This window comes from Eschrichtius robustus, chromosome 2 (genome assembly GCF_028021215.1).
Source record: "Eschrichtius robustus isolate mEscRob2 chromosome 2, mEscRob2.pri, whole genome shotgun sequence".
NCBI lineage: Eukaryota > Metazoa > Chordata > Mammalia > Artiodactyla > Eschrichtiidae > Eschrichtius > Eschrichtius robustus.
In genome coordinates, this window is record NC_090825.1 from 100609948 (window position 1) to 100636584 (window position 26637).

Sequence of the window (26637 nt, forward strand, 5' to 3'; positions counted from 1 at the left end):
AAAAAGGAGGGGGCGCCACCCCATAGTAAGTGATGTCAACCTACCCAGAGGCCTCTTTGCTAGAATCCATCTTGGCTAAGAGATGCACGCTCACACATGGGAGGACCCTCAGATATACCGAATACGGACTCAGAACCAGGCAAAGCAAGATGATTGGCCAAAGGAAACCCAGAAGAAATGTCCCATAAAAGTGATTCCAACTACCACGAGGACGAAACTCTCTCTCTGAGGCCACCCGCCTGTCTATCCACACGTACTCATTTTCCTCCTAATAAACACTTTACTCGTTTCACTGCTTTCTGTCTCTATGTGGAAATTCATTTCTACACAGCTGAAGGGCCAGGGCCTTACCACTGGCTACTGGCCCCGGTGGTCTAGTGGCTAGGACTCAGCACTCTCACTGCCACAGGCTAACTTCAATCTCTGCCGGGAACCGAAATCCTGCTTCAAGCCGCTGCAGGCTGAGGCCACCCGAGATCAAAAGTAGCAAATGAGATCATCTACTGATATACAGCTACTTCTATCTAGAAATATTTTAATTAACTTCATTTATCAGATATTATTACAAAATAGTAAATATAAGTCATTTTACAGATGGGATATAATCTTTACTCTTTGTCTAATATTCATAAAACTACAAATCAAAAAGCATACACCTGGAGTCGAGCCAAGTGGAGACTAGATTTTGAAACAAAAACCTAGTTTACAGAAAGAAATGACTCCAAACCCCTAAATATCATGAGACATTGTTCTGCTCTGGAACACAAACACCAAATGATGCCAAGATCCAAGGCCTTCAGACTTGCAGGAAAATACAGCACATTCCCCCTAACATTAGCAGCTATTGAAAATCATCATCTTTCACATTCAACTGTTAACCAGGTTTTGTGCAGTTCATTTAAAAGCTTCCTTGGAGAAGCACTTAGTCTGCATGACAAGATATCTCAGAACAGAGTGTGTGTGTGTGTGTGTGTGTGTGTGTGTGTAAATTTCTTACTGAAATTTGACCCAGAGTTCCTGAAGCCAATAAAGCTCACTTGACTTTTTAAAAATTTGAACTTCATCTTCATTCAAGCTTTCCACTCTCAAATAAAAGCATCAGAGAAAACATTCAGCAACACCACTGTAACAAAGAAAGGTGAGAGTAGTCCATGGTGGAGAAAAGGGAGCCTGAGACACTCCAAGAGTGCTCCAAAAGACACATTCAGGAAGCAGACAACTAGAAAACACGCACAACTGCTAACCAGACCTGACCAGGGTAGTCTTTCTGCTCACAACAGACTGTTAAGCATAAACTGCCAAGCAGCACTCAGTTTATGAAATCAAGAAGGTTCACAGGCTTTGGCATGGGTTGTTAGTTTTCCTAAACTTCATATTTCTATTGTGCAAGTTTAAGACACTTAATAGGTATATTTGTTTTGGAATGAATAACTGAACAAAATGATATGTTTGTGTGTGTGTATATGTGTGTGTGTGTGGTGTGTGTGCGTGCTCCCGCGCTTGCTGAGTGTCAGGCGGAATGCCAATAACCAACAGGGAGAGGGACTGCCTGACAGTCTCAGAGAACAGACCATAGACATGCACTCAGGGTTGGGCTCCTTCCAAGCAACCTGGCCGATTTCCCAGTACAGATGGTGGCCAGTCTCCTGAGAGAGATATCTAATGCTTTTGGACAAACCTCAGTCTCTCTTAAACCTCCTGAGCACCATATTTTCATAGACTGAATTAGCAAAAAGAATTTCCTGTACTGTAAAAGGACTGTTAGGCTAATAAAATGGTATTGCATGACCTCTACACAGATCCTAGATAGTGTAGTCTGGTAATTAACAGCCTGCACTTGAGAATTCAAAATACTTACATGACAATAACTGCCCCACCACATACCAAATGCATGATTTTGGAAAAAGAAGTTAAACTTTTGGAGATGGATTTCCCTCTGCCATGATAACAACCTATCTCAAAGTTTATTGGGGAACTAAATGAAATAAAGAATATAAAGGTCAGCACATTGTCTGGTACATAGCAAATGCTCAATAAATATTAGCTGCTTAGAATGGGTGTTTTTAAAAGGGAGAAAATTTTGTCAGTGTGTTTGTGAATATGTTTGCTTGTATATGCAAAGACTACCTCTGAAAGGATAATGTCAGTTGCCCTCAATGAAGAGAACCTGGTAGCTGGGAAAGGGGTGCCAGTAAGACTTTTTTCATTGTATAGCCTTTTGTGTCTCTTGAAATTTTAACCACTTGAAATTATCACCTTTTAAAGAATCATAAAATTTAAATGTAGCAGATAGGAGCTTCTATTAATTTTACTCACTTCTAAGCATAGCACATATGACGCATTTCTGTATAATGTGTCCCACATTAAATTAAGAAGTAATCCAAATACAAAGCTGGACGAGGACTCATATTTCCCTCTTTTTTTTATCTACCCTAATACATTTCCCAAAATTGTTTGTTCCTTTTGCTCTCTGCTTAGCCATTGATTAAATACATAGGTAGTCCTGGCTTCACATTGTTTCAAATGTATGAATTTCAGTTAATATAGTTTAAATAACAACAGTCCCTCAACAAAATGGTTCAAATTTTAGTTACCGTGGTACCTTTACTGTGAATAAATTGCATGAAGAACAGACTTGCTGCTAGCTCTTTAGCCTACAAATCACTGTATAAATAGCAACTGCACATCATGATCAGTTACCAATCATGTCAACTCTTTTAAAGTCTGTTGGTGATCGGTCATTGTGCATCTGTCATTCACTTTACCTTCAGATAGTAAAGCACGTAGTTGTGTTGTCTCCTTGTCTCTCAGTGACAAACCCAGTAACATTTTATAATATTGAATAATCTGAAGAGAGAATTGGTCAAAATACGAAAGTACAAGAAAGAAGTGAAAAGCAATACTACTAGAAGTGAAATTGGATATTATTAGAACTCATTGTCCTAAATGAGCAGTTACAACGAAAAAGATTAAGATATCCCAGAGAAATGACACCTGCAAAAAGTTTCTCATTGAAAGAGCTCTTGGAGATATTTCACAACATTCAAAGTGCAAAAGATAAAATTTTGGAAATGAATCCAAATTTTGAAAGGAGTATGACAATTCACTAAGACATGAAAAAAAGATTCTTGTCCCATATGCTGTTACATTATAAGAAGAAAAAGGCAAACACTGATCAAACTACAGTTGACTCTTTTTTCAAAGAAATAAAACACTTTAATTCCCAATGTGTTTAATGTTTTAAATTTCAGAGTATTAAATGAATATTGGTTTTACCATTTTTTTTTCATTTCCCTTTACATTTATAACCAACAGTAAGGGAGCAGTTAATGTTTTACCAAAAAAATGTTTAAAGGTCATATAACAAGTATTTAATTTGGCATGACTGGCCCTGTATAGTCTGCCTTTATAACTTCATGTCCCACATCTTTGCTCTCTACCCTAGCTGTACTGGCATTATTTTAGTCTCTATATTCACCATGCACACTCCTGCTACAGAATCTTGCCATGTTGCTCCATTTGCTTCCTTCCCTTTTTTCATCTACTTACCTCCTACTTAATCTCCAATTCTGCAACTGTCACTTATGCAAGGAAGAGATCTTCTGTTTGCCCCTCCAGAACTGCATTCTGCTCTTCTCCACCTTTCTCCATGCTAACCTGCAAGGACATAACAATGGGCTCACCTTCCCTGTGGTCCCATCAAGTTATTTGTTCTCCCAGCTCCCTCTTTTCAATGTCACTGCAGGTTTGTAACATTCCTCCTGTGAGGAAGGCAGCTCCCTCTACTTAGCCAGCTGTCTCCAGGCTCTAATAAGCCCCTCTAACTCTTGCTGTATTAGGCCTAGGGTGGGAATGTCCAACCCTTGCCCTACCCCCCAACCACTTCTTTAAACATAGGTGCTTTATTATACTCTCTTCAGATTACCTTATTTGTGCCCTGTGTTTCCTGTCAGGATCCTAACTATGATCTTGTTCTTGCTTTTTTCTCCAACATGGTCTCCTAAGACTTAGACCCTCATCCCAATCCATACAGCTTACAGTCTCAACTGCAATATACTGGACTACTTACAGCTCCTTGACTGTGCCCTTTTTACACTTAGATCTTCTTTTTTATTATTCACCTGCCCCAGTATCCACCCACAATTCAGATGTATTCTCTTCCTGAAAGCTTTGACATCCTCAGCCTGCAACCTTCTGGTTTGGGTAGTCATTTGAGCTCCCATAACACTCTATCTATACCATAACCTTATCACTCTGTGATTGATTATTCGTTTGCCTTTCCTACAAGGCTCTGAACCACTAATTCTGTAGTTTCTAGTCCCCCAGGGCCTAATAAACTACCTGGTATATGATAGCTATTCAATAAATGAAAACTACAAAGCTGTATATAAAGTCGAGCTAAAGTAGTTCAGAGCCTTACTATGATACATTAAGGAACAATAAATTATCAACGTGTTTATCTCTTTTCCCAAGACAATTTTTTTTCTCCAAATATAGCATCTTAGTAAGAATACAGTTACCATAGCCAAAATACTGCAATAAGTGTACAGAATGATGTCATTTCCTTCATCAGACATTTATTCCTTCTGAAAATAAAATCTTTAAGCTTACTTCTCAATCCTTCTTCACTGAGCATTTTATCCCTTCAGTGCTGTCAAAGAAAATCCGGTACATTGAAAAGCAAAGATAACCCCAAAAATTGGGTCAAGAAAGGTTTTGGAAGGTTTTTCTAGGTAAAACATTATGAATTTTTCATAGCATTGCTACTCCCACACCACTTGCAGTATTGATGCACATTTACCACTTGTTTACATGCTTTTATTAAAACTATTTTCTCTTCTCTTGTATGGCTACCTCTTCCTCTCTCCTTCCCCATTCAACCACATTATTCTTCACCCTATTCTTTAGAGAATGTTACGGTGTGCCAACTAAATTTCCTTACCACTTTCAGGAGTAGAGCGCTTATTCCTTCAATTGCTGGGAATGTTGACAGTTGATGCTCACAGCTGAATCCTCCTTTCTAAGGATTACCTTCAGCTGAGCAGAGCTGTAGCTATATCACACCTCCTTCCTGGGGGCAGTCCACATGCAATGACTAGTCAGTGTGGAGGGTTAGGAGGAGGAAGGCAAATAGAGAATGTAGAGCAAAATGACTCCCTTGTTCTAGTTATGAATGACTATGCAGGAACATCCCAGCTCCAGAGGTCTCCATGGGATCAGCTGAGCTGCTGCAGTGACTGTATCACGGCCCAGTCCCTCCCTCAGCTTAATCTACTTTCCTTCATTTCCCTCAGTGGTTGACCCTGAGAGCACTCCATAAACTTCCTGCATGCCAATCACTATCTCAGAGTCTGCTTTCTGGGGAAACTGTGAGAGCCCTCAAGAAGGACCTCATGTAAATAAACTAATATGAATTCTTCCGTGCTTCCTTCCATGAATATTTAATCATATACAAACATATATGGGCGTATAAATGTACATATGTATAATAAATATATGATTTTTGTTTTTTTAAAAATGAGGTCTCATTATAAATTCCTTTATTTTCCCATTCAACAATACCTATATAATTTCCTCTAGGCAATTTTTATAGCTCAATAGCTTTAGTTCATTCTTTTAGCAGCTAAATGATATTCCATGGTATAGATACATAATATATTCAATTATTCATCTTTTGATGGGCACTCACCTTCTTACAGTATTATTTTACTTTGGCTTCCATGAACAATGCTGGAATAAATATTATTGTACATATACCCTAATAGACTGGTACCTCTATTTCTGTAGGATAGATTTCTAACGGTGGCACAAAGTTCAGGAGTATGTATATACTTTTTTCAAACATATATTGCCAGATTTATTTTCAAAACTCTATAAAATTCACACTAATGCAGATGATAACTTTTGAACTGATTCTGTATATCTCATTTTGATATACTTCTTTCTTGCCCTCTAACATAGCCAAGTGATTTTGTATGAACTTTCTTTTTCAGGGTGAAAATACAGAAAGGTCCCCAAAACACACTTTGACAACTTTTTAACAACTAACAGAACATGGAAAATATCTTTTTATTTTTTTAATTTTTATTGGAGTATAGTTGATTTACAATGTTGTGTTAGTTTCTGCTGTACAGCAAAGTGAATCAGTTATACATATACATATATCCACTCTTTTTTAGATTCTTTTCCCATATGAAAATATCTTTTTAAAAGCAAAAAGTACTGCTTTCAATGTAGGGCAAGTCTAGCTTTCTTTTAAGTTAGTGTTAAAACAAATTTAGGGGGACTTCCCTGGTGACGCAATAGTTAAAAATCCGTCTGCCAGTGCAGGGGACACGGGTTCAATCCCTGCTCCGAAAATATCCCACATGCCACAGAGCAACTAAGCCCATGTGCCACAACTACTGAGCCTGCGCTCTAGAGCCTGCGAGCCACAACTACTGAAGCCCGCGTGCCTAGAACCTGCGCTCCACAACAAGAGAAGCCACCGCAAATAGACGCCCGCACACTGCAACAAAGAGTAGCCCCCTGCTTGCTGCAACTAGAGAAAGCCCGTGTGCAGCAATGAAGACCCAACTCAGCCAAAAATAAATAAATAAATAAATAAATAAATAACAAAGTTATAGGCTATCAGTCTACTTAATTTTATCTGAGACAATTTCTTTTTTTTATTCAAACGCTCTTAAAAGCAGTAGAATGCATTCAACCTCTTTTCCCCCAAGAATTGGTATTAGAAAGTGTTTATATGTATTCAAAAGTCAGTGATAACCAGTACAAATTATTAGAACCAGGGATTTCTCAGGATCCTGGAAATAAATGTTGGTTTTTAAAAGCAGAAAACAACATACAACTTACCATATTCAAATTTTAAATGCACTCAAGTGCAAGATTAACTAAATATGACCATCCATGATTTCAAAAGCAAACCATTATGGAAATTTTTAAAAACATGATAAAAATATTAAGTTCTTAAGTGTATTTCTCATGACAAAATAAAATGTACATTACACAAACCTCAACTATTGTGCCATTTGAAAATTTGTCAAGATTTGCAAGGAAAACAGTTTTCCCCTTTGTTTTAGCTAAATTAGAAGTTAATGAACTGAATATTCCAGTGTAGCATTAATGTAAATAAATACAAATCTATGACGAGAGTTAATCAAATTGAGTTGAACAATACATTTTCCCAAGTACATTTTGCACAAAACCACAGGCTGAGGAGTAATTATTGTTATGCATGGGCACTTGGCATTTTCAACTTGAAAAACATTTTTGTCAAGTAAAGTCAATACTATTTGTAAGATCAACCTACTGGTTGTTAATGTTAGGACACCATCTTGTGGGTAAGGCATCTAATTTGGAAACATGTCTATGTGAAATCACTTGCAAAGCAAAAGGTAAAAAACGTTCTAAGTATCATAGAAACTAATCCATAGCTTCACCTTTATTTTATTAGCATGTCTACATAAGGTAAAGGTTAAGAAAAGAATACTGAATAATTTTTATCAAAAGAGCTTTTTTCCCACTGTGCATCATCTGCAAACTAAATGTTGTATTTCAGAATAGCTATCTGTTAGAAAAGCATTTTAATGAAAAATTTTTCCAGAGAATTAATGAAATCCATATTAGTGAAGGTAACTTTTCATTTAATACTATAATTTAGTGCCAAACACTTTTTTTTTAAGTTATAGATTAATTGCCCTGGGTTTCATATGGTCAATATCGATAAGGATGTATGAGCTATAAGAGATCTCAAATATCAAATTGGTTTTCTCTTTAAAATGTACTAATATTTCCATTAGTCTCTCTAAAATTAAAAAGTTTTTAATACTTACAGGAATACTGATACATTAGGGCTTTATAAAAGAGAAATAAATTAGCAGAGCACAGTACAATGTCTGGAGGGCTGGGCACTACCTCTGGAGCTAATCAGCCACCCACCTTGGACAAATCAATTCACAGATTATGTCTTAGTTATCACAGCTGTCAAAAGGAATAATGGCAGCTTAACCAAACAATACTTGCAAAGATATAAATCAGTATGTGTCAAATTTCTGAGCCTACCATAATATAGGAAATGAAAAGAGAAATGGATCTCATTTTATTCCTGGTTCCAGTTCCTGAACTCTGAAACAACTGGTTTCTTCGGCACTTTTTAAAATTTTGCTGATCATCCCTATATGCTCCCAACACATTTTCTTTTTTTCTTTTCATAAGGTTTTTTGAGCGGGGTCTATTACTTGCAATAAACCCTCTTGGCCAAAACACCAGCCATGTGACTTAGGGAAAGAAATTACACCCATTTAATGGAGAAGGGATTAAAAATTCAGGTCTGGGTTTGAAATTTGACTTCTTCACTTACCAGTTGGATTACTTTGGGTAAGTTATTGAGCTTTCTCTCCCTTGGTTTTCTAATTTTCCTGAAAGGGTTCTGAAGGGTGTTACTTTAAAGTGTGTAACACATTTATCACAGTGATTGGAGTGTGTCAAGTAGGAAATGGCAAAAAATAATAGTTTCTCATAATTATTATAAATGGATATTATTTAATTTGACCTCTTTCCCAACTCGAAAATAAACCAGAGCATGAAATATCCATCATTCACAATATTTGTAAAAGAAATAATGCTGTTCTGCACTAATGCCCGCAAAATATCTGGTCAGAAGAAGACTTAAATGGTACTTTAATGGAGTCTGAATTGATTTTCCCTAAAGGGCTGAAGCTTTAAAACGATTTGTAATTTCCCTACTGCACCACAGTACACAGAAAACAGTACATTCAACTCTTGGATAGATTTGAATCTCCACAGACCATTAGTCTATAATGAAAATAATTTATGAGAATCTTCGACTTACAAAGGTGACTTACCTTCCCTGTAATGGATTTGAAACTGCTTCAGTTAATATGGGGTCAAGGTTCAGCAAACTGCAGACTGTTCAAATAGCTTAGTCACAAAAGTGATCAGATATCTTGGTGAAGGAAACAGAGCAATATAAAGATAACGCTTAGTCTCTCTCTTACTATACAATCCTTTAAAAAGCAAAAAAGCCAATTGGTTATTTTGGAAATTTGATAATGCATTGTTTGCAGCCACATATGTGACTATAGATTTATTGAACTAAAAATGCAGTCAACTAAAACAAAAGCATTTCATAAATGGACGAAAAGAAGTCTCAGGAAATAAGTCAACATGCCCCTCATCACCTTTCTTTTCTTTTCTAAATCAATTTCTGAACTCCCTTTAAGGGTCAGCTCAATTCTCAACATTTCCCTTAATTCTTCCTTATCCATCACAATTAGTAATGACTGTACTAAGTCATCTTACACTAGATTTGATTCCACGTTTATAAGTTGGGGTCAAATCAAGACACTCTAAGCAAACTAAAAACCTAGGATTCCATCAAATCCATAGCCCTTAAATATAAATTTAGCATTTACCTTGGAGGGAGAAAACCTGATTTTTTCATGCTCATAGAAATATAAACATATTTTTTCATATTCAGACTGAAGGATTTGCTACGTGCATAATATTTGAACTCATTTGGATTATATTTCATTTCATATTTTTCTCAGTCACAACTGGATCACATTATTCACACTCAAAAATACTGAAGGTAATATACAGGAATATAGTTCCAAATTCTTTTCCAAAATAGGTGTATTTGAAAAATCAATGAGGAAATTCTGTTATGTCCCCACCCCTACCCTTTGAAAATCATTATCCTAGCATGTTAGCACAATGTTGAGTTATAATAGATATTTAATATAGATTTGTGGATTTCATAAGGACTTTCCATGAACCTACTGCTTTCATGACAATTTTAGATTTCCTTCTTTCTGTGTTAACATATCTCTATACTATGTCTCATAGCAAAAGAATCATGTTTTTCAGTAAGTCATATTTTAACGTAATTCCTAATATACATCTTTCAATAATTTCAAATATTAGCATTTTTGCTGCTTGGTTAAACTACTTTTTAATTATGCTTTTATACACTCACACTATGCACTTAACAACTTTTTAATTGAAATCAGTAGTGCATTCTATTATGAGCTGATTCACTGGCAGCAAAGATTTGAGAGAAACATTTTGCATATTACATTATTGCTTGCAACTGAATCTAGATTGATCCAGTACATTTATAGTAAGAATTCTTCATTGAAAGCAGTGGAGCTGAGCCCAGATTAAGAATGCTCCATTGCTTTCTAAGAAGTACAGTCATAAAACTTATTATATTTAATATCAGGATCATCTTTCACCTTCTGCCTCCTTACAACATGTACACTGTCTTTAACCCAAGACAATCTAATGTCGTTTCTCATTTTCATGAAATATTTCTGAAATGTGTTACACAGAAAGCTAAGTTCTAGTCAAGAGTACCAGATGATGGGAATGTAAATTGATACAGCCACTATGGAGAACAGTTTGGAGGTTCCTTAAAAGCTAAAAATAGAACTACCATATGACCCAGCAATCCCACTACTGAGCATATACCCTGAGAAAACCATAATTCAAAAAGAGTCATGTACCACAACGTTCATTGCAGCACTATTTACAATAGCCAGGACATGGAAGCAACCTAAGTGTCCATCGACAGAGGGATAAAGAAGATGTGGCACATATATATACAATGGAATATTATTCAGCCATAAAAAGAAATGAAATTGAGTTATTTGTAGTGAGGTGGATGGACATAGAGTCTATCTTATAGATTGAAGTAAGTCAGAAAGAGAAAAACAAGTACTGTATGCTAACACATATATATGGAATCTAAAAAAAAAAAAAAAAAAAAATGGTTCTGATGAACCTAGGGGCAGGACGGGAATAAAGACACAGACGTAGAGAATGGACTTGAGGACACAGGGATGGGGAAGGGTAAGCTGGGATGAAGTAAGAGAGTAACATTGACATATATATATACTACCAAATGTAAAATAGATAGCTAGTGGGAAGCAGCTGCATAGCACAGGGAGATCAGCTCTGTGCTTTGCGACCACCTAGAGGGGTGGGATAGGGAGGGTGGGAGGGAGATGCAAGAGGAGGAGATATGAGGATATAAGTATATGTATAGCTGATTCACTTTGTTATAAAGCAGAAACTAACACACCATTGTAAAGGAATTATACTCCAATAAAGATGTTAAAATAAATAAATAAATAAAATGGGATTAAAAAAAGAGAGTACCAGATGATTATTGCTATCAATAGTAGTTACAATAAAAGAAATAAATTAAAAATGTCTTCTTGTTGCTGTTTATTTTTTAATTGAGGTTCTTATAATCTGACAATTCTGCCATTTCACATGTACACCACAATCCAACAGCTGAGCTAATATTACAAGACTATTGTTAGAGAACAAAGCAAGTCTAAGTTGTTTTTTCTCCAGTCCTGGTTATGGGTTATGCTGAGTTGTTCACCCACCTGATACTCCTTCTCCTGGTGCCAGGATACACACATTGACACATAGAAAGTGGTTGAGGGGCAATATGTAATTGGTGAGTAATCAAAGGAGAAAGAAGTTCTCTGCAAAAGTACTTGGTTTACAAAATGTTAAAGTTAATCATTTTGACCTACTTAGCATCACATTTGAACTAAATTAGGAGACAAAGTTGGCTATAATTTATTAAATCAAGCACGCTTTTATGTGTAGGAAGATGATCATCACGACAGGAGAAGATAAAAGCCCAGCAACATACTGAAGAGTCATAGAGTCACTGACTATTTTAACTGAAAATGTCTTTAAATATCATCTTGTCCTAATATGTTAACCACTCAGCTTTTGTTCGAGTGAAATAAAAGAATAAATAAATTCATGACTGATCAAATTGAGAAGAGTGAGGACTGCTTTAGGACAAGTATGAGAAATAGCTTTTTTTAACAAGGACTTCATATATTTAAAATGTTACACTTTTACTGTTTAAGAAAAAGAATTTTTGAAAATATGTATTGGATTTGCAAGTCAATAATAAGAAACATCAAATCTTATTAAATACAGTTATTAGTTGCAAACTATATTAAACTACAACAAGCACAAATGCAATTTGTATTAAAATTACTTTCTTCAATTTCAGGCTTCAGTAGATAGTATCCGAATTAGTCGGAATTAATTTTAACCCAATCTAAATTTAGAGGCTTAGGAAATCTTGATACTGTGCCTCAGAAACTAAGAGTCTTAAAACCTGACTGCAGTTTTGTAATTACAGATAGATATGATATCACAACTTGTTATTCCTCTCAAACCTAACAGAAGTAAAGTAAATGTGATCCCTTGACTAGAGAATTTTGGATTGCGATTCATTAGGCAAGCAACCCAAGTCTGACCAAACTTTAAAAGAATCCTCCAAGAGGCCTTATAAAGAAAAAAGTAACGTTAGAGATTCCAGTATTGTCATCAATTGGGAGAGCTTAGTCTTGATGCATCTGGACCCAAATAGTATCACCCAGTGAGGAGGAAACAGCTTAGACCAGATACAAAAAGAGAGGCTGAGTACAGTTGACTGTATTGGTATTGTTCGCCCAATCTCCATTACAACTCCATTTGTATGCAGCACTATCATTTTGTTTAGAGGCTTACTCTGTTCCCACTGACTGTGATCTTGGTAGGATGTCAATCAAGGGGCCCAAAGGGGAGGGGAAAATATAGATTAATCTCGACCATTCAACCATACACAATTACTCTAAGGAATTTAACTCCCTGTAATTGAGCTCAGGATTTCAAGAGAAAAGATGTGCAGCTGATTTCGCCCCCATGGTGACGGCATCCTGAACAAACAGCCCATCATTTCCTGCTGCCTCTAGCCTCCGTATTACCTTGCTAAAGATCTAATCCTATAGCTTTTTTGTCTACGTGTGAGAAACTCCCATATTCTTCCAATAAATGTTTCTTAGTCTCACTCTTAGATTAGCTCAAATAAGTTTCTGTTACTATTATCCAAATAGCCTAAGTGTTGCACTGAGAAGTTGGTCTGAGTCCAGAACTGACCTCGAAGTAGAGAGAAGAGACGCCGATAGACAAAGTCAGTGTTCCAAGAGCAGTATCAAAGTGATGAGGCCCCGTCAGTCTTGGTTATGTCAAGATTTGACATCAAAGGAGATTCACTGCAGGGAAAAATGCACATTAGGAGGAGAACGAATAGCAGGAACTATACTTTTACATAAGCAATCGTATTGTCAGTATGGACCAATCAATCCCTTCAAAATAGTAGGGCATCCAGGAACAAGGATGTTGGGAGTAGGACCCCTAGCTAGAGGAAGAGACTGGCAGTATATTAGTGATCTCATGGGCGGAAGTTCAGCACAAGGGACCAAAGAATTGGGTAGAGGTGGTATGTAGCTCAGGGCCCCCTTAACTGTAAGAGCTCACCCTAGTACAGCTGAGCCTGGATTCAGGATAACAGGATTGATTCCAGACTTCCCCTGTTGCTGGGACCGAAGACGTCAATAAAACTTTCAACTCTAGTCAGGAATGTACCAAGGGCTGGACAAAGCTGCACCAGGTCTTTCAGCTGGGGTGACTAGGTAGGGCTGGGAGAAGCTGGCCATAACAGGATACAGATGGTTGGTTAAGAGTGGAAAAGGTCAGTGATAAGATTTGTCTTGAGCTGAAAAAAAAACTTTAAATATATAATCTACCACCCTTCTTGATATTTCCCGATACTAATTTGAATTTGAATACATTCAAATGTATTCTGCATTTGAATACATTCTTCTCTCTTCTTGGGTTGTCCTTTCCTCTATTTTCCATGGTAAGATTGTTTTTTATATATTAGATCCAGGTCAAATGCCATTTATTTTCTAGGAAGTGTTCTTGGCTCTTCAAATGGGTTTATGATACTTTTACATAATTCTAATTTCAGTTAAGTATTTATTCCTCCTACAAGAAGGCATGGACAATTTCTAATTAATATATGGACCTGTACACTGTTCCCTGTACATCTCAGGCATACAGGAAGTAGTTGTTGAATGAATGAATGCCAAGTTCATGAAAGTTATAACTCCCTCTCTGACAGGATTTTTGAGATCTCTCTTTAATGTTTCAAGTACTTATGAAAACTGCTTCAGTGGAAATTAAACTTCATTAGCAACTGAGACACCATTTGCCCTCCTTTACACACAGAGTTAATTCTATAACTGATGGAGAAATCTCCCTAAATTGAGGAGAAAGGTAAGAAAGTGGAGAGGATTAGAGGAGAAAGGAAGTATATGTCTCAAAACTTAGCTGTGAAAATATATTTCCATATTCCTTAGGTACTCCCCTCTGGTGCAGAGATGAAGTAGAACAACATGGTATTTTAGTCTGTATTTGGAAAACATGCATAACATGAACATCAGTTACAATAGAAAAAAAAAGGTGCTCGGGTTGTCTAGATTCTCTGTGGTTGATGAAGGATCATTCTCTGCTTTGTTCAGATGGCTCTTTATTCCAGATCAAAGACTTGAAAGTATTTTTTCTTCTCTGATACCTGAAATGTCAGTTTTTAATGCCCACAGTCATGAGCATTATCTTCTTAGAAAAGAATTCTTCCTCAAGGATACAGAATAATAGGTGGCTTGTAATGCACATACCTGAAAGCATTCTATTTAGAAGTTACTTGTATTTAAAACATAAAATAAAAATATGTTTAAAAGGAGGGATTTTTGCATCTTTAAGGGGAGTGAATTTTGCATCATTTAACTTTATTTCTTATCCCTATAGAACCAGATTTACCCATAATGTAACCATGACAGCCTGTTCCCTTATAATATATATAAAGTTCAAGAGACAACAAATAAAATAGTCAAGAGATAATTTGTTTCATAAAATTTCAAATAAACTTGGTGTTAACAGTTTAAAGTTCTGAGAAATATGTCAATATATAAAGCACAGTTGTGCATCTCCTGGAAGACTGGCCTTTGGAAGAAATAAGACCTTGTTTCTTTTACAAAGATAATCAGGAGTCCAAAACATTTTCAATGAGCTTATGAACTTTCAGAAGGTTAAAGTCTCTATTCCTGTTTCTCAGAGATTCTTTCTATAGCTTTAACAAACTCGGTACAAGTCACACCCATCAAATATGTTGGCGTTTACAAGACAACTGTGCCTACAAGAAACTAGGCCTACATTTTCACTTGTCTTACTGGAGTTTGACATTATAAAACAGTGACTCAAATTTTTCTATCAAATAATGCTGCTAGTTTATTTCTAAGAGTGAGAGACTTGATTCCAAAATCACAGCAATTTCCTTTTTCAAACATCAGGACCTCAAAGTATGAATACTATACATTAGAGCTTATACAGTGACAGATAAAACTTCCTTCATAAACTGTCTTCTTTTCATTAAGACTTTGTGATAATAATGTCAAATTAAGTACCAAAGAATGTTTCTTTCCAAAAAGTTGCATATAAAATGTAAACTGAGTCATCTCACTTTTTTGAAGGAGTGAGTCTAATTAGCTGAGGGCCATCCTAATGATGTAGTAAAAATTTTGTCTGATTTATTGCTTGTATTTTTATTGGGTCTTTTTAGAGATGCAATACAACACAAATCTTCAGATGGCCCCAAATTCCATGAAGACACATGAAACAAGTGATCATCTTACTGCCCCCTAAAGGGAGAAAGGACAAAAAGCTTCCCAATGTACTGCAAACACTCTCCAAAACTCTCTCCTCAGAAATCCCCTTCTCTCTCTTTCAGGGTTTTTTCTCTTTAGTCTTCAAAACCAGTGTTGCTTCATTACAGCTTAGATTAAAACTAAGAAATTCTGGCTTGGCTGTTTTTATGGCAATGTAGATGTCTAGGCTGTTGCTGGAGAGGGGCCCATCATCTCCATGGTACACAGGTTAAAAGGAAGTCTCCTCCTCCCAGGAAACTAAGAAATGCTAACTGATACCTAATTACTTTTCCACATTCTCTTGTCCTGCAGCCCAGGGAAGAGTATAATCTACAGCTCTTCTGGAGCTGGAGGACTCAGTCATTCCAGGGATCTCCCCTCTCTGGGAATGGAGAGAGATGGGTTCGGTAGGAAGGACTGGGCTCTTCCACGTCAACCATTGAAACCATGACCAGTTTATGATCAATTTTACGCTTGTACTTTATTGACCACCAGTCCAAAACACTCTCCAAGGGAAGATAATAAAAGAAAAAAGAGGCAAAGGATTATGGCTGGAAGTGGAAGGTTTTCCAGTTCCTTTGGTATATAGAGCAGTGAAGTCTCAACGATTCTTCAAGCAAATCAGTACAACGGAGAAGTAAAGTAACAAAAACCGAAAAGAATGGGAGCATATCAGATAAAGGAAGCATGTTCTTCAGCCTGTGAGGCCATTACACTACCTCTAAAATCACAAGGGGTGATTTTTTTGTACAGTGTGACACAGTAAATTGTCAAAATGACCTGAAAACATACCCAATTCTATCTCTGATTCTGATGTCTTCAACTGTGATAAAAATTGAAGCTATCTTGCTTGAATAATCATTCTTTCCACATTGCAGTTTACACAAGGCAAGAGTGTGTTTATAAACTTTTTAATATTGTCAAAAGGAAAAACATAGAATAACTCAGTTAGCAGTCTCTGTAATTTTGTGAGCTAGTTATAAAAAGAGAACACCGATTTTTATTTCTTATGTACTTGGCACAAGTTAAAATGATGTGGCATAAGTTCAGCATCTAAGTCTGGAGTTTTCCCCAAATTTATCAACACTGACCTCCTCCCATTGGTCTGCTACCCCTCCCTCCATTCAACCTCTGATACCTCAAATCCAGCGTTTCTCAAACTTCAGAAGTGCACTAATCCCTACTAGTGGAAAAAAATCATTTTTGAGGCTTTCTGGTGTTGACAAATTATTTTTACTATTATGGTGGTTAAATATGCATAAACACAAAACTAAGTATAAACTCCTTATGCTTAGAGCTTTAATTCTACAACCGAAATGAGTTAACAATGTATACAAACAAAATTATGAAAGCAATAAAATTCAAATTAACAACATTAATTTAGTGTGATAGATGAAGTTATTACACTGCAATGAAATGTAAGTATAATACTTAACTGCTTCAGTACAGGTTTGTCACCTTATTTCAGAATGCTTATACTATCCTGTGATATCTGATGACTCAAGTGTTCTAAGATTTTTCTCTATTAAAACCATTGTGAGCCTCACCTCCCATGATTCAGGCCCCTTCAACTGAGCCCTAAATTCCTCAGAGCTGGAGCAAAGGATCCTAACAAATCAGCTCCTCTTTCTTCCAGAAATATGATGGGGAGAGAAGACAAGATGGTGGAGTAAAAGACCTTGAGTTCACCTTCTCCCACGAGAACACCAAAATCACAACTAACTGCTGAACAACCAACAATAAAAAATACTGGAACCTATCAAAAAAGATATTCTACATCCAAAGACAAAGAAGAAATCACAACAAGACAGTAGGAAGGGTGCACTTGTGACATAATCAAATCCCATACCCGCCGGGTGGGTGACCTACAAACTGGAGAGTAATTATATAGCAGAAGTTCTCCCATGGGAGTGAGAGTTCTGAGCCCCACGTCAGGCTCCCCAGCTTGGGGGTCCGGCATCGGGTGGAGGAGCCCCCAGAGTATTTGGCTTTGAAGGCCAGTGGGTCTTGACTGTAGGAGCGCCACAGGACTGGGGGAAACAGAGACTCCACTCCTGGAGGACGTACACAATTGTTAGCAGTGAAATTGAATTAGTAATTTAGAAAACTCCCAGCTAATAATAGTCCAGGACCAGATGGCTTCACAGGGGAATTCTACCAAACGTATAAAGAAGAGCTAATACCTATTCTAAAAAATTGAAGAGGACAGAACACTCCCAAATCCATTCTACAAGGATGGATTACCAGCATTACCCTCATATCAAAATCAGAAACAGACTGCAACAGAAGAAAATTACAGGCCAATATCTTTGCTGAATAGAGATGCAAAAATCCTCAACAAAATATTAGCAAATTGAATCCAACAATATATAAAAAGAATCATACACCATGGTGGAGTTGGATTTATTCCAGGAACATAAGGATGGTTCAATATTTACAAATCAATCAATGTAATACAGAACATTAACAAAAGGAAGGATAAAATATCACTTGATCATCTCAATACAGGCAGACAAAGAATTTGACAAAATTCAACATCAATTCATGATAAAAACTGTCATCAAAGTGGGTATAGAGGGGAATATCTCGACATAATAAAAGTCATTTATGACAAACCTACAGCCAACATAATTCTCCATGGTGAAAAGCTGAAAGCCTTTCCTCTAAAATCAGGGACAAGACAAAGATGTCCACTCTTGCCTCTTCTATTTAACATAGTATTGGAAGTTCTAGTCACAGTGATCAGACAATAAAAAGAAATAAAAGGAATCCAAATTTTAAGGAAAGAGGTAAGTAAGACTTACCTTGTCACTCATTGCAGATGGCATAAGACTTTACATAGAAAACCCTAAAGTCCTCACCCAAAAACTATTAGAAATAATAAATGAATTCAGCTAAGTTGCAGGATATAAGATTAATATACAGAAATCTGTTGTTTTTCTATACATTAATAATGAACTATTAGAAAGAGAAAGTTTAAAAATTCCTGTTTAAAATCACATAAAAGATAATAAAATACCTAGGAATAAACTTAACCAAGAAGGTGAAAGACCTATACTCTGAAAACTATAAAACATTGATGAAGGGAATTGAAGATAATTCAAAGAAATGGAAAGATAACCCATGCTCTTGGATTGAAAGAACTAAAATTATTAAATTGACCATACTACCCAAAGCAATCTACAGATTTAATGCAATTCCAACCAAAATACCCATGACATTTTTCACAGAACTAGAACAAATAATCCTAAAATTCATATGGAACCACAAAAGACTGATTTCCAAAGCTATCTTGTGGAAAAAGAACAAAACTGGAGAAATCACCCTCCCAGACCTCAGACTATACTACAAAGCTACAGTCATCAAAACAGCATGGTACTGGCACAAAACAGACACATAGATCAATGGAACAGAATAGAGAGCCCAGAAATAAATCCATGCACCTATGGTCAATTAATCTATGACAAAGAGGCAAGAATATGCAATGGAGAAAAAATGGTGTCTTCAATAAGTGGTGCTGGGAAAACTGGAAAGCTACATGTAAAAAAATGATACTAGAACATTTCCTCACATCACATACAAAAATAAACTCAAAATAGTTTAAAGACCTAAATATAAGACCTGAAATCATAAAACTCCGAGGAGAGAATATAGGCAGAACACTCTCTGACAAAAATAATAGCAATGTTTTTGGATCTGTCTCCTAAGACAAAATAAGTGAAAGCAAATATAAACAAACAGGACCTAATTAAACTTAAAAGCTTTTGCACATCAAAGGAAACCATCAACAAAAGGAAAAGACAACCTACTGAATGGGAGAAAATATTCTCCCTGAAAACATTCAGGGAGGCCTGAATAGACATTTTTCCAAAGAAGACATACAGTTGGCTAACAGGCACATGAAGAGATGCTCAACATTTTTCATTGTTAATCATCAGAGAAATGCAAATCAAAACCACAGTGAGATATCACCTCACATATGCCAGAATGCTATTGTCAAAAAGTCACCCCTCTGTTTCCCATAAGAATATGGGAGTAAAATCTCTAAGGGGGGAAAGAAATAGGAGGGAAAGGGGCAGGGCACAACCTCTAAAAGAATGACATAGCCCTTGAGGATATGACATAAACTGGTTAGAACCAACAAGGTCCAAGATGTTGAAAGATTAGACTTCTAGGGAACCTCATTATAGCCTCATTATACACTCACTGTAATACATTAGCATCTAAAAGATACACCTACAGGTGCCATGATACAGTCTGAGGTTAACCTTAAAAGGTCAAAAAGTGGGCAGTGGTCCAATTCCTGGAAATCTCCACCCCTTCCCCAAAATAGTTGGAATAATCCTCCCCCTTGTTAGCCTATGAAATTACCCAGCCTATAAAAACTAACTACCCCATATTTTGGGGATGCTCTCCTTCTGAGATGGCCCACACTCTGTCTGTGGAGTGTGTTTCTCCCAGGGCGTTCATTCTTGCCTTTTGAGACAGACTGCATTCTGTCTATAGAATGTGTATCTAAATAAATCCATTTCTTACCTAAAAAAAAAAAAAAAAATGTCTACAAATAACAAGTGTTGGCAAGGATGTGGAGAAAAAGGAACGCTTTTACACTTTGGTGCTAATGTAAATTGTTGCAGCCACTATGGAAAACGGTATGGAGTTTCCTTAAAAAACTAAAAATAGAACTACCATATGATGCAACAATTCCACTCCTGGGTATAAATCCAGAAAAACCAGAAACACTCATTCAAAAAGATACATGCACCATAATGTTCAATAGCAGCACTATTTACCATAGCCAAGATATGGACATAATCCATGTGTCCATCAACAGACAAATGGATAAAGATGTGGTGTATATATATACACACAATGGAATATTACTCAGCCTTAAAAATGAATGAAATTCTGCCAGTTGCCGCAATGTGGATGGACCTAGAGAATATTATGCTCAGTGAAATAAATCAGACAAAGACAAATAATGTATATCAGTGATATGTGGAATCTAAAAAATAAAGTATATAGCAAAACAGAAACATACTCACAGATATAGAAAACAATATAGTGGTTACCAGTGGGAGAGGGAAGAGAGGAAGGGCAAGATAGGGGTATGGGATTAAGAGGCACAAACTACTATGTATAAAATAGATGAGCAACAAGGATATATTGAATAGCACAGGGAATTATACCCATCATCCTGTAAAAATTTTAATTGAGTATAATCTGTAAAAAAAAAAAACTGAATCACTACACTGTATACCTGAGACTAATATGATAACTTAAATTAACTATACTTAAATTAAAAAAGAAAAAAGAAAAGAAAAGAAAGTACCTCTTCGCTTAAACACATTGTTAGACACCAATTAACAGTGGTTCTCCATTAGGGCAATTTTGCCCTCTAGGGCACATTTGGCAACATCTGGAGACATTTTTGATTGTCACAACTGGAAGGGGTGCTACTATCATCTAGACACCAGGGATTCTGGTCCCTGGTGTCTAGATGAACATCGTTAAACACATAGGGCAGATCCACAACAAAGAGCCATCTAGTCCAAAGTGTTGGTAGTGTGGAAGTTGAAAAACCCACTCAAGGTAAAAGCGTACTGCCAACTGTCACATCTTGTTTCAGGTTATAAGTTGTCCTCTGGATGACCCAAAAATAATCTCCTTACATAATATTATAAAATTCCCACCAAGCTCTAGGACTTCTGATTCTTGACCTATTTATTTAGACTGTATATTTATACACATATAGAATTACTCTAAAATGTCAGTAAATTGAATCACCATCAGAAAATATTTGCCAGTTACTTAATTGACTATGATACCATACAAAAGACACATAATATTTACTGCAGAATCAATGTTGTATTCTAACCTAAGATCTGGATATATGCTCCCACAAAGCAGTAATGAGAATGAGATAGTCTGTAAACTGGAATCAGTTTAAACTAATTAGTTTAAAATGAGATAGCAATTTAGAATCTAATACCATCCTCGGTCTACCATAAAAGCATTTATTGTACACCTGTTATGTGGCATGATTTTTTTTTTAATTTATTTTATTTATTTTTGGCTGCATTGGGTCTTCGTTGCTGTGCATGGGCTTTCTCTAGTTGTGGCGAGTGGGGGCTACTCTTCGTTGTGGTGCGTGGGCTTCTCATTGCAGTGGCTTCTCCTGTTGTGGAGCACGGGCTCTAGGCACACGGGCTTCAGTAGCTGTGGCACGTGGGCTTATCAGTAGCTGTGGCACGTGGGCTTAACAGTTGTGGCTCGCGGGCTGTAGAGCGCAGGCACAGTAGTTGTGGCGCACAGGCTTAGTTGCTCCACAGCATGTGGGATCTTCCTGGAGCAGGACTCAAACCCGTGTCCCCTGCATTGGCGGGCAGATTCTTAACCACTGTGTCAACAGTGAAGCCCTGGCATGATCTTTATAAAGTTCCATCTCGGGTTAAAAACAATGTGTGCTTTTTCTCCCTACTAGTATACAGGTTTAATGGGCTCCAGCCAGATTCTCTGGAAAGTAAACTTTTGCCAAGAATGAAGAAACAAGAATGATTTTAAAGCCAAATTCTAGTTTGCTACAACAGAAAGTGAAGTTGCAAAATAGTTCGCATTTCAGTTTCTTTTTAACCTCTTCTGGCTAGTTCCTGCAAATGTGGATCATCTTTAATGTACGCACTTGTACATCCACCTTCCTCTAAGAGGCAGTATGGATTAAGACACCAACCTAGAATCAAGTTTTCCTTTGACTCCATATTGTCTTGAAAACTAGTTGTGTTAAAAAAAAAAAAAAAAAAAAAAAAAAAAACTAGTTGTGTGCCCTTGGGCAAATTATCTATCCTCTCTATAACCCGTTTCCTCGTTTGCACAATAGAGATAAAAATAATAGTTCTATTAGCTTTTTGATTGGTAAATGAGGTAATATGGAGAGAGCTTAGAGCAACACCTGGCACTTGGTAAGTTCTCAGTTAGTTTTTGCTATAATTATTTGTTGTTGACACATTATAATGAGGAAAAATTAAACGATTATAAAAACAACAGATGAAGATTATTGAAGCCACGTTTTTAAAACATTACTGGATATTTGAAACGAGAGGCGTTATTCTGCCAGAAGTAAACCATTTTCTTAATTCTCTCTTGGCAATAATTCATCTGAAAATATGCCCATTTATTATTTTTTAATACATTTTTTCCATTAATTTAAACAAACACTCACTGAGCACATGCTATGATCCAGAGCCAATGGAGTCAAGGGTAGAAATTCAAAGATAAATAAGGCAGAGGCTCTGCCCTCAAAAAGTTACTGGTCTAAAGAAAAATTGATATTGGCACAGAACCAAATTACACACCAAAAAATTGCTTTAGCCCACTATGTGATTCACAGGCTTACTTTAAAAATGTGTCAGTGAACAGCCCATAGTCAATGACAATGCAGAGAAAACAAAGAGCAAAATAATTGTATTTTTTCACGCATTTGTCTGTCAAGAACTCTCTTTATGAAGAGAGGTGTTGATAATAGACCTGGGGAAATCATTGCAAGCTTCCTATATGGGTTCATAACACACACACACACACACACACACACACACACACACACTACACTTAAAACGTACAGTATTTTTCTTTTAATCCTCACCTAATGTTCAGTGAAATACTTGGCAAAGTTTCACTTCAGTAAGGATGCCAGTGAAATAGGTGATGGAAATCCACCCCAGTACAGAAAAGACAAAACATGACTGAAATTTTAAGCCTTGCATTTAGAACACTCTAGCTATTTGCTTGATTCCCCACAGGGTTGTGAATGAGGCTTGGTCTGCAAATAGTCTGTATTTATAGTGCTACCTAGCTCCTGTAATGCTAGGCTTTTTCTGCTAAGAATCTCAAAAGGAATAACATTGTGGAGAGGTCAAAATGATAAAGTAGATCTCTGTGTAGAAGGCTAAGAGCCTAAAAGTTTAACTAAAAGAAAAACAGCAACAACAACAAAACATGCAATTATCCTATTATAATATTTCTTGGGGGAATAGTTCTACCTGCAGCTTTCAAGTCATCATCCTTGCTTTTGTTGTATTTATAATAATAACAGTAACAAGGCTGTATGACTTTTGGAAAAAAAGAAACAATTTGGTATCATCACTGATAAATAGTTAAGGATGGTCCACTTTTTAGTGTCATTTGATTCTAAATATAATAGGAAATCAACCTCTTGTATCTGTTAAGAACTGTGAAGGGTTTGAGATTTTTTACCCTACTTGCAAGCTTACAAGTTAGCCTGCCATAGTTTCATGGGCAGAGTTTCAAGAAACTATGCTCCTGAGTCAGAAACAAAGCACGATTTGTTACTCATAGTACAAGCAGTAGCCAGAATATCATCATTTTTGCTCCACTTCTCTGAGCCCAAATTCCCATGAGTCACTGCAAAGAGGGCTGGGTAAACCTGTACACAGAGCAGGGTACATTACAGGAAAGGAACTCTGGAATTAGGAAACCCAAATATCTTGTAATGGGCAGTAAACCTGCTTGAACTTTGCCCCAGAAGCAGATGTTATCTTTATTATAGTGAATAGTAAACCAACCTGCCCTTTGCTCTGGAGCAAGACATTGTTCTCCTTTTCCAAGGATGTTTGCTATACAAACATCCTTAAACAGATAGTCTAAGATAAGGCAGACAGTGCCTTGTTTCATAAGACATGTAGAAATGCATGAGACCCATAGAAAATTGTTGAAATAAAAAATGTGAAGCATCCAAACCCAAAATGAGCTAAGCTATGACTATAGTTCATGTTCTTTGAGGCCAATTCAACCACAAATATTCATTCCCACTATCTCATTAATTGAAATCATAAAAAACTTCAACGGATGTTTCCTTTATTTCCAGTAGATCTTATTTTGACTTGTATAGTACCTAGGATTTCATACATCCTTTAGTTGAATTTGTTGTTGGAAGGAAGAACACACATTCTTCTTTTCATATTCCTCCCCACTCCAATGATAATGCTAGAACGGAAATAGCTTTGGTCAAAAGCATACATATACACACATATACATATACATACATATATACATATTACATATACACATATACACATATACATAGATACATGTAAGCATATACATGCATATATATACACATATAAGCATATATATATATATATAAATATGTGTACATATATACATATATATAAAGCCATTTTTGTATGGGTTTATGTGTGTATGTGTGTGTGAGATAAGGAATAAAAGCTCTGAAATACTGAAAACTATCAGAACTCATAACTCTTCCCTACTCAGATAGACGAACTTATTTTCCACTCAGTCCACTATGCGAGAATTAATTATTGTATTTCTATCATGCTGAAGTCCTCTATAGAGTAAGTACCTAATGTCATGCAATAGGAAGCTAGTCAAGGAAGAATTCAAAGATTATTTTTGAGAAAAACTAAATGGATTTCCAATTCCTAATTAAGTATTACTTTTACTAGACAACCAGGACTTCATTTTCTGTCTCTTTGCATTTCAAGTTTCTAACAAAAAATTTGAAATATAAGTGCTCAAGACAGTGTTGTTGAATAAAATGAAATTTAAAAGATGCCCTGTAAATATTTACATGACCATGTTGACTTAAGTCCAAGTGACTTAACATATTAATAAAAATGCTTTTTTACCTGGGATAACAGTTGCACTATTGAGATAGATTTTACACTATTTTGATCCTATTAAATGACAAAAAGGTGGTGATACCGTGTAGAGGCTGCACTGATTCAAAAATGAGAGATTCAATCCCTGCTTTCCAACAAGTAGCATGGCAGAAGGCTGGGAAGAATATAGCAAGTATACACAAACCATAATAGAAGGGAGAAAAAGAGAATTATTGTACAATAAGAGATAAATAAAGTTTTATATAAAGCATCAATTTCATCAAATTAGAGCAGGCTGATTTTAGTAAATGTCTGCTTCACGGACTTTGTTAAAGATTAATGGATTGATTTTCTGCTCCATAATGGCTAACGGACACAAAAACTTACTTATGCACCCTCCTAAAATCCTCAAAAGTATGGAAAAATATAAAACTAAAGTCATGTAGCAAGGAACTTGAGTCAGAGTAGTCAGAATACAATTTTGATTTATTGTTATTATTTTTCAAAATAGGCTGCCATTTGAAAGATTCTAGCCACTTCTATTCTACCAGTGCAGACAATAAATCATCTTAAATTAGGGAAAAAACATTTGACTATAAGCAATGACAAAAGTAGCACCTGACAGTACTGACAAAATTAGAAATTTCTCTTCTTTTCAGCTCAGACCTTAGAATATTTTTTTTTCTTTTACAGTAAGTTGGAAAGTTCAGGGTAACAAAAGATAGAGAGGAGACACACAAAAGAACTTAATACTATACATTTATTTCCTATCCAAGGCAATGCCAAGGAACATTCTGTCTATTCTTTCTGCTGCCATCTTTCTTCTACAGTTGTGAGTTTTCATCCAGGGTTATCTAGGACTCTTAACTTGCCTAGCTCACTGGGGTCGTAGGAGCAACACAGAGAGGTCTGCCAACAACCCCTAGCCGGGCTCTATGTTCAAGTTCAGTGGCTGCTTTAAAAGTAGAAAGTATTTCCAAACGTTTTTATTAGCTCCCTGGCAGAGATTGCATGGTCTTGGTGACAATTCAATTATAACCCTCTTAAATCGTTTCAGGTCGGTTCAGTGGTCTTACCTCATTTAGAACACTGAGGGGGAAAGACCATGTCTCTTCTATAATAGAAATTAAATAGCAAGCTGGCATAACTTCTGCACAATAAAATACTTCTCAAAAAATTTTACAAACATTACCTGTTAAATCCTCTTGTTGCAGTATGTATAATAATTCCATCTATGGAAAGGTACATAGCAGGTTTTACCCAGGGAAGATAGTATGGTAAACTCATTTGTTTCCTATGAAAAAAAGGAACTGACATGTCATGTTGTTAAAGAGCCAGAGATTTTTCTGAAGGTCTCATATAGAGCTATAGACCATTACAAATATTATGCAAGATACTAATTTGCCGAA